A 10,491-nucleotide genomic window follows, 5' to 3' on the forward strand; every position below is an offset into this window, starting at 1 on the left:
TAGGTATGTGAATACACAAGGAAGCTGGCTAAAATCAGAAAAACCAAGGGTCTAGGTACACCCAAGGAAACCAAATTGAATCTAGATTGGACCATTTCAGGGGCTAAGATCTGAAACTGCAAAGTTCTAGCAAGTGACTACATAAGGAATCAGGCAAGGCCTTATTGATCAGGGTTGGAGGAAGCCCAGGAAAATAAGTAGGAGCTTCAGAATGTGGCAGTTAGTGAACTTGATACCAAGTCATTGTAGTTCCTGATCCCCAGTCAGGACTATGATTCCAGGCTAGTGCTGAAAAAGAAGGCAACTGCCCATCCAGAGACTTCAAGAGCCCCTTATACACTGCAGCAAGAAACTGGACTTGAACCTAGCCACTCTATCCAATAGTGCAGGAGGAGGAAACAGATCCTGGCCCTGGAACAAAGCCCTAATCCAAGAACTAGAGTTGTAGAAATGAACAAACAAGAGAAACCACCTACATGGTACGATGGATAGATAGCGTGTTGGACCTGGAGTCAGGAAGACTCGAGTTCAAATGTGGCCTAAAGACCCATACTAGCTCTGAGACCCTGGACAAGTCACTTAATCCTGTTTGTCTCAGTTTTCTCACATATAAATGAGTTGGAAAAGGAAATGGCAAACCACTCTAGAATCTTTACCAAGAAAACCCCAAATGAGGTCACAAAGAGTCAGACATTACTGAAATGACTGAATAACAACATCACAATGAAGAAATGCTAAGGCTGAACAGAATCCCAACATCAAATCTCAGAGAAAGGAAATATCTTTGAAATAATTGCAAGTAGAACCCCAGAAAAAAAGAATGGATCGGCCACAAGAACCCCAAGAATAAATGAAGGAGGAGCTTAAAGAGAACAATAACATAACAAAGAGTAACTGGAAAGAAAACAATCCACTTAGAGCAAAAAGTAGACAACCTCATCCAGTATTGGATATCTCGAAATATAAAATGGCAGAATAACATACAATGATTGAATGAGGTGACAAGAAGTATTAGAACAGAGTCAAAACACCAAAAAACAAAATGAATATTTACTATCAAAAGAAATTGATCTTGAAAACAGAATGAGGAGAGATAATTGAAGAATCACTGAACTCCCTGAAAGCCATTACCAGTCCAAAAGAAAGAAAGAAAGAAATGGATATAGTATTTCAAGAAATTATAAAAGTAAAATGAAAATTGAAAATATCTACTGAATAGCTCATGAAAGAAATTCCAAATTGAACACATTCAGAAATGCCAGAAATCTAGTTTTTAGCTCAAAGAAAAATAATACCACAAGTTTCCATGCAGAGACCAAGTATCAAGGAACCACAGTCATGATCATATAAGACTTAGAGGAAATTACTTTAAAGAAAAGGAAATCTTGGAATATGACATACCAAAAAGAAAGTTTAAAAAAAATAATGATGTATTGCAAAACTAATTCTACAGGGGAAAAAATGGATGTTTACTAGTCTTCTGACTTTCAAACATTCTTGTTGAGAAAACCAGAGTTGAGTAGACTCTCTGAAATATCGACACAGGAGGCAAGAAAAACCTAGAAAAGTATATACATTTGCACAATTTGAAGAGGATAAAAGATGACTAAGTGCTTACATCCTTCATCATCTCTTCAAAATCCTATTGTCTTCAAGAGTTAAAGAGGGAGTAAAGAAACAAAAATTAGGCTTTGATGTAGTTTTTTGCTTTTTTTATCTAAAAGAATATAATCCAAAATGCTTATTAGTACTTTTTGTGATAGCAAAGAACTAGAAACAAAGTAGAAGCTTATTGATTGTTGGATATAGCAAAAGCAGTCTTCATAGGAAATTTGATATCTCTGAATGCAACTGTCAACAAAAGAGAGAAACACAAAATCAATGAATTGGGCTTACAACTAGAAAAGAGCTAAAAAAAAAGCAACACATTAAAAAAACCATATGAACACAAAATTTGAAGTTCTAAAAATCAAAGAAAAAATTGGCAAAATTAAAAATAAAAAGTTGAATTAATAAATCTGAGTTGATTTTTTTAAAAAGACCAATAAAATAGACAGACTAATTTAACTAATTAGCTAATTTGATTTGCAAAAAAAAGGAAAACAACAATATAAAAAAAGAAAAACGAAAAATCATAACAGATGAGAAAGAAGTAAAGGAAAATGTTAGAAACTATTTTGTTTGATTATATACGAATAAAACTGGTAAGTGAAATAGATGACTACTTTAAAAATGTAAAATATGATGATTAATGGAACAAGAAATAGAGAATTTAAATAACCTAATCTCAGTAAAGAAATTGAACAATTCATAAATAAGCTCTAAAGGAAAACAAAAAATCCCTCAAAGCCCAGATAAATTAACAAGTGTATTCTGTCAAACATTCAAAAAACAAATAACTCTAACTCTCTGAACATTTTTTGCAGAAATAGAAAAAAAGAAGGCATCCTACCAAATTCTTTTTATGAAACAAATATGATGATTGTAGTTAAGTCAAAAAAAGATGAAGCAGAGACAACAACTATAGACCAATGTGCTTTTTTTTTTTTGCTTTTGGGAGAGGGTAGGCAATTAGTAGGGCAATTAGGGTTAAGTGACTTGCCCAAGATCACATGGCTAGTTTTTTGTGTTGTGTCTGAGGCTGGATTTGAACTCAGGTCTTCCTGACTCTAGTGCCGGGGCTTTATTCACTGCACCACCTAGCTGCCCCAACCAATATGCTTAATGAATATTGATTCAGTCTTTATACATCATAGAATCCATGGAAGAAAGCAAATTTTAAGACAGGAAAGATAAGAAGGTACCACATTGCTAAGAGCTTTAAGTGCCAAAGAGAAGACTTTATATTTGATCTTGGAGGTCATAGGAAGCTACTAAAATTTATTGAGTGGTGGGGATGATATGGTCAGAATTATACTTTAGAAGAGTCATTTTAGAAGCTCAGTGGAAGATTGAGTGGAGAAGGGAGAGATTTGCCATAATAGAATTGGTGACTAAGAAGGATATTGCAATTGTCCAGGGGAGAGGCAATAAGTGGTTGAATGAAAGAGTGGCTGTGTTTGTGAAGAGAAATAGATATATGTAAGAAATGTTTTGAGGTAGATGTCATGCTATTTGGCAATGATCTGTATCTATGGGGTGAGTGAGGAATTGACAGTGGCACTAAGGTTGATAGTCTAGGAGACAATATCAGGAAAACTATGAGCATAATTGACCATATGAATAACAAAAACATACAGGAACTATATGAATGCAATTACAAAATACTCTTCACACAAATAAAGAATAGCTAAATAATTAATATTTAATATATCAATTTAATTATTTTATTAATTAGTATCTAATTAATAAAATAACAATTAATTAAAATAATTGATTTCTCATGATAATTCTGCCTAAATTAATTTACTTATTGAGTGCCACACCAAACTACCAAAGAATTGCTTTATAGTTAGAAAAAATAACTGAAAATTTTCATCTGGAGGAATAAAAGATCAAGAATATCAAAGGAATCAGTGAGAAAAATGTGAAGGAAGGAAGTCCAGCCGTACAAGATTTCATATTATACAACAAAATGTAATCAACAAAACAATTTGGTACTGATTAAGAAATAAAGTGATTTATCAGTAGAATAGATTAGGTACACGATAAACAGAAGCACATGAGCACAATAACCTAGCATTTGATAGAAATTCCAAAGAATTTCATACAGATTCCAAAGATCACAGCTATTGAGGCAAGCACTCAGTTGACAAAAACTGCTAGAAAAATAGACTGGAAGAAACTAGGCATAGACTAACATCTCAAACTGTATACCAGTATAAGCTCAAAATAAATACATTGTTTTAACATAAAGGATGATATCATAAGCAAATTAGGGGACATGGAAGGAATTACTTGGTGTATGGATAAGGAGATTTCATGACCAAGCAAAAGATAGAGATATTTATAGGAGGGAAAATGGATCATTTTGATTGCATTAAAGCTTTTGTGCAAACAAAACTAATGCATCCAAAGTTAGAAGAAAAAGGGGCAGCTAGGTGGTGAAGTGAATAGAGCACTGGCCCTGGAGTCAGGAGGACCTGAGTTCAAATCCAGCCTCAGACACTTAACACTTACTAGCCGTGTGACCATGGGCACATCACTTAACCCCAATTGCCCTCCAAAAAAGCAAAAAAATAAAAATAAATTATCAAAATTAGAAGAAAAGTTAGGAAGCTAAGAAAAGAATCTATAGCATGTTTCTTTAATAAAGGTCTCATTTCTCAAATATATAGAGAACTTAGACAAATTTACAATAACTAGAGCCATTCCTCAATTAATAAATGGCCAGAGGATATGAACAGGTAGTTTTCAGAGAAAGCAATCAAAGCTAGAGAAATTAGAGAAATGCAAATCAAAATAACTCTGAGGTATCACCTCACATCACTTCCCTTCCATACCATTGATCCATGTTATATCCACTAATCATGAGAAGTGCCCAAGGCTCTATCTTGAGTCCTCTTCTCTTTTTATTACATACTGTTTCACTTGGTTATCTCATTAGCTCCCATGGGTTCAATTATCATCTTTATGCAAATGATTTCCATATCTAAATATCCACGATTAGTCTCTCTCCTGAACTCAGAGAGAGTTGTTTCAACAACCTCAGAATTGTTTTAATTTGCATCTCTCTGATTTATTAGTGATTTAAAGCTTTTTTATATGACTATTTAGATTGGCTAAGATGATAGAAAAGGAAAATGGTAAATGCTGGAGAGGATGTGGGAAAATAGGTACACTAGCTCACCGTTGGTGGAGCTATGAACTAATCCAACTAGAGAACAATTTGGAACTATGTACAAAGGGCTATAAAACTCTGCATAATCTTTGAGCCAACAATATCAGCACTAAGCCTATGCTTCAAGGAGATCAAAGGAAAAGGAAAAGGACCCATGTATACAAAAATATTTGTAGCAGTTATTTTTTTGTGATGTCAAAGAATTGGAAACTGAATGGATGCTCATCAATTGGGAGAATGGCTGAACAAGTTATGATAAGTGTGTTGTAAGAAATTATGAAGGGGATGGTTTCAGAAAAACCTGAGAAGACCTATATGAACTGATGCAAAGTGAAGTGAGCAGAACCAGGAGAACAATCTATATATTAACAGCAATATTGTAGAAAAATCAACTATGAAAGACTTAGTAACTGATCAATACAGTTATCTACTGTAACTCCAAAGAACTTGTGATATAAAAATGCTATCCATCTCCAAATAAAGAACTGATGGACTCAGAGTGCAGTTGGAAGTATATTTTTCCCTTTATTTTTCTTGCTTCTTTTCCAGAACATGGTTAATGTGGAAATATGTTTTTCATGACTATATATATACATATATATAATGGGTATCATATTTCTACCTCTCTCAATGGATAAGGGAGGGAGAGAATATGGAACTAAAAATAAAATTTAAATTTAAAAAAGAGGACTGAATCTAGGTGAGTTAGAGGGTGACAGCAGCCAGACAACAATGGAAAAATTCAGAGGTAAGGAAGATTTCTGGGGAGAGGAGAAGATAATAAGTTCTTTTTCTACATGTTGAGTCTGAGATATCCTTGGGATATCCAATTCAAGATGGCAAAAAGGTAGGTGGTGATGTAGAGTATAAACTTCAGGAGAAAGATGAATGGAGGATATTTAGATCTGTGAATCATTTGCAGAGAAGTGATCATTGAACCCATGGAAGCTGATAAGGAAAACAGTTGTAAAGCCAAGCATGACTAGCTTTCCAGAGGACTGCTGCTGTGAACAGCTTTAAAGTTCTGATCATATAGTATAGTGAACTCTCTATTTATTCAGCAGTAAATTAAAGCAAAACATTCATAGAAACCAAAGTACCTCATTCACAATGTTATAACATAACAACTAATCACTAAAGTAGCCACCTAATTTTCACCAAAGTGGTCACATAGTTTTCAAACAAAAGATATCATTCAGTAAGTCCTTAACTCAATAATCCTTAAGGAGAAAGCCTCCTTAAGGAACACAAAGTACAAAGGTCAAAATTCTCCACCCCTAGGTCACATTGTCTTAATCTCTTAGTCAAAAAGTCTTCTTTCTTCTTAATTGGAGATTAGTTTTCAAACATCCTTAAGAAGTACAAGGTACAGAGAACATAGTTCTCCCACCCCTGGGCCACAGTAAATTATGATCTTCTCAGGGAAAAGTACTCAGGGAGAGGTCTTTTCATCTTGACTAGAGACTGGCTCTCAAATTCCATGGTTCCTCTCCCATGGTCTCAGCTCCTGCCTGAATCTACCCAACTGTCACCTGGATTCAAAGGTAGACAGCTCTAAGCAACTTGTCCAGCTCCTTATCCAGTTCCTTGTCCAGTTCCATATTGAAGCTCACAGTGTCCAGTCCACCTCAAGTCCTTTGCAGTTTCTGTTTCTGGGAAGACAAAGCTCAACAGAGCCACAATAACATTCATACACATCGCTGGCACCATCATCAATTCACTTTCTGCCTGTGAAATCAACACAGACCCACATACAAGGTCTGAGAACTCAACACAAATTGTCAGTATAATCCCAGGGCCTCCAAAACCCTACTCCAGGACTTCTGTAAATAGGCAAGAAAATCCTCTTTCAGGGCTTCCAGTAATGCCCCAGGCCTTCTGTACAAAGTATTACAGGCACAAATCAACACAGACAGAACAGACAAACAGAGAGCCAGGATACCACAAATTTTTTCCTTCTCAACTCTGCCACCACCTCTTCTCAATTCTGCTCTCTCCCAGCCTGGGCTTCTCCTTATATATAGTCATTAGCTCCTTCCAGATCCACCCCATTCCTGTTGCATCAGCAACAGGGGTTCACAAGTTCTGGGGTTTACAAGTTCTGTTTCTTAACAAAGACTTGACATAATCATGGGCAAGGCTTAAAAGAAACTTGAACTGAAACAAGGTGCTAAATAATTAAATAGCTGAAACAAGGCACCAAGTATTTCTTTGCTTGTCATTGCAACAGTATAGAGTAAAAGAAAAAGAGAACCTATGATAGAGCCTTGGGCACCACCCATGGTTAGAGGATATAATATGGATAAAGAACCAGAAAAGGAGAGTGTGAAGGAACTGTGAAATAGGAAGAGAACCAGAGAGAACAATGTCACAAAAAACCAGAGAGGAGAGAATATCCAGAAAAGCTGATAAACAGTGGCAAATATTTCAGTTAAGAAGGAAGTAAATTGAGACTACTGACTTATTATCACAAAAATCAGATCTAATGCAAAACTACAAGAAATAATAAAAATGAAAGAAAGTTATGGCATGCAATTAAAAAAACTCCAACCTAATCTGTTTGAACAAACTATTGGTGTAGAAAAATGGAAAATGGAGAGAGGAATAAATGTTGTCATAAATTAATATGTTTAAAATAAGTTTAAAACAATAACAAAAACCAAAATAGCCTAGAAACTGCCTCAATTAAGGGAGAGAGACAGACAGACAGAAACAGAGACAGAGAGAACATTTTAAAATTATTATAATATGACAGGCATTATGCTAAATGCTGGGGCTATAAATACAAGCAAACAAGACAATCTCTGTTCTCAACACAAATACATTCTGATGGATGAAGACAATACTTAAAAAATGATGAAAATGAAAATTGGGGAGTACATATGCAGTGGCATGGTGCAGAGGCGACTGTTGAGTGGTGTGGAGGCCTAGACCATGGCAAGATAAGACAAAAACTCATTTGTCAAAACCAAGAAATCTGGGCCAGAGCTCAAGTTTCCAGTGAGAGGGAGATAAGTATGATGGACATAGAACAGATGAGATGGTATAGAGATGGCTAGAAAGTGGCAAGGACAATACTGTAAAATCTTATGGAGAAAGGTGATAGATTGTATTATTGAGTCAAAAAACAGCAAAAAAAGAGTAAAGAAAAAATAATTTAAAGAAAGCTTGGTGAGAGGCCCAGATGAAAAGGTCATCTTGAGGGCATCTAAAGTTGAAATTGGAAGGACAATGAGCAAACATAATATGGAAAGATCCATAAAGGTGTTTAAAACAATTTTTTTCTCATCTTCAAGGGCAGTGAAATCACATTTAGATTTTAACATCACAGTCCCAAATATGCCATACCAGGAACTGGAAATGTCATGGAAGAAAGATGGGAAGAAAAGTTGAACTAGACTAAATATGCCTTAAAAAGGTCAGAGTTGGAAGAAACATAATTTTAATAATTTTGAGGGATCATTCCCTATGTTATCTGAAAGAGGGGAAAGGCACAAAAGACAGAGAAATGATCTCAGACCTCACTCTTGCAACATCAACAAAAAGAAAACAAAGAGAATATAAATAATTACTGACTCAAATTGCTACTTCCTTATGTCTATAAAGTTTATGCAAATAGATAGATGAAGTATTAAGTGCTTACAGAGCCAGCACTGTCCTGTCAGCACTGAGGATACAAATACAAGCAAAATGATACTTGCCCTCAAGAAGTTTATATTCTGATGGGGACATGAACAACAAACACAAGGAAGGGAGCTGGAAAGGAGGATGTGAAAAAATGGTGTGGAGATGGTCTAGAAGTGGCAAGGAGTCCTAGCTCACTTATTGGAGCCCAGTGTCTTAGAGGCAAAGTCCAAGGTTCCGGAGGTGGGGGGAAGGGGGTGATGGCCCAGATATAGATGATGCAGCCTTATGGGGAGGATGGCCAGGAAGTGAAGTGATAACAACATGAGAATGTGTGAGAATACTCTGTGAAACCCAAGCCTCAAAGCCTATTGCATGGGATTCTTGTCTCTGATGGAGATTAATTACTCAAAGCTCTATGCCTGCATGGGGGAGGGGGGAGCGGGGCTGGGGGGGGGGGGTTGGTGATAGGTAGAGAGAAGAGATCCTGGTCTTCTGGCTTCCAGCTCTGAAAAAGAACAATAGCAAGAGGTCCAGCACTTGGCACATAGTAAGCACTTAAATGATGGGTCTATCTAGATGTAGCTGTTGAGGAAGCAGAAATAGGTATCTCTAGCATCTTCTCCCCTCACCCTTCTCCAAGGGAGACTGATTTCTGCCAGGAAAAGAAGCAGGATATTGGGGATAGAGGCTGGCCACTATGCTTTCCTCAAAGACAGGGAGTATCAAGATAGAACTATATCTATCTGCACGCTTAAATATTGTTAATCTATGGGAAAGATTTTTCTAGGACCAAGCCAAGCTCCTGATTGCCATCCCTTAACGGGGAAAAGAAATCACCAAGCTATATTATCTGAGGTTTGACCCTACCCCACTTCCCACCAGATATTAGCTCTACAATGAACACAAATAAACAGTGAAAAACTTAGTGATTGAAACACATAAAACATAGAATTAAGAGAAAATCTACAATGAGAATAGACAACATATGGGGTGAATGAGCTCTCTCGTGTGTACACACAAAGCTTATATGTACAAAACAACATACCCACCACATACACCGTTACATCTCCATGCTTATTCAAGGCATCTTTGATGAAAGTTTGAGAAGTGAACTTCAAGGTTTTTCAGAAATAACATTCTATTATAGACTATATCATTTCAATCACATAGTTGATGGAAAAGTACAGAGAGTAGAAAATTCCACTGTGTTTATGGTTTAACTACAAAAATATATTTGAGTCAGTAGAACAAAACACCACATTAAAGGCTTTCAATTCAATAACCATTAATTAAGTCCTTACTATGTGCCAAGTACTGGACATTTTTTGTTGTTGTTGCAAACCTATGATTTCAATAGTATAGAAAACTCCCTGGGAAGAAAAATACCTTCTACCAATGCAGATGTTGACTTGGAGGCCAGGAAAGGCCTTTGAATGTTGTAATTAAGATATTGGCAAGAACCCTGGAGAGAGTTGTTTCAGTGGTGGAGTCAGAAGCCAAGGCAACCCAAGCCAACAAGCACTTATTTATTGTTCCCACTATGTTCCAGGTACTGTGAGAGACGAGAGGTAGAGTGTCATATTTAAGGAACAGCAAAGAAGTCAGGGTCACTGGATCTCAGAAAAGATAGTGAAGAGTAAGGTGTGCGGAGACTGGGACAGTAGGAAGAGGCCAGGTTATGAAGGGCTTTAAAAGTCAAACAAAGAATTTTATACTTGATCCTTGAGCAAATAGGGAGCCACTGGAGCTGATGGAAGAGGGGGGTGATGTAGCCAGACTTGCACACAAGGAAGATCAATTTGACAGCTGAGTCATCATCCTAGATTCTCTGGACTTAACCACTATGCCTCAGCTGCCTCCTGACTCATCTCCTGCAGGCCCCTTCTCCTACCAAGTTCTTCCCAGAGCTTTCATTTTAGGGAAGAGTACCATATCAGCCATCCTTGATTTTTTGGACTTAGCCACCATGCCCTTATCCAGTCATCTCTTCCCCCCTCCACTCTATACCCATTTTAAACTCCCTTTTAATGTGTTGTTTTCTCCATTTGGATGAAGGTTTTTTGCTCATATTTATGTTGGCAGTG

Source organism: Petaurus breviceps, unplaced genomic scaffold (assembly GCF_028583685.1).
Source record: "Petaurus breviceps papuanus isolate PSGF00001 unplaced genomic scaffold, PetGlider_PUasm1.0 171, whole genome shotgun sequence".
Taxonomy (NCBI): Eukaryota; Metazoa; Chordata; class Mammalia; order Diprotodontia; family Petauridae; genus Petaurus; species Petaurus breviceps.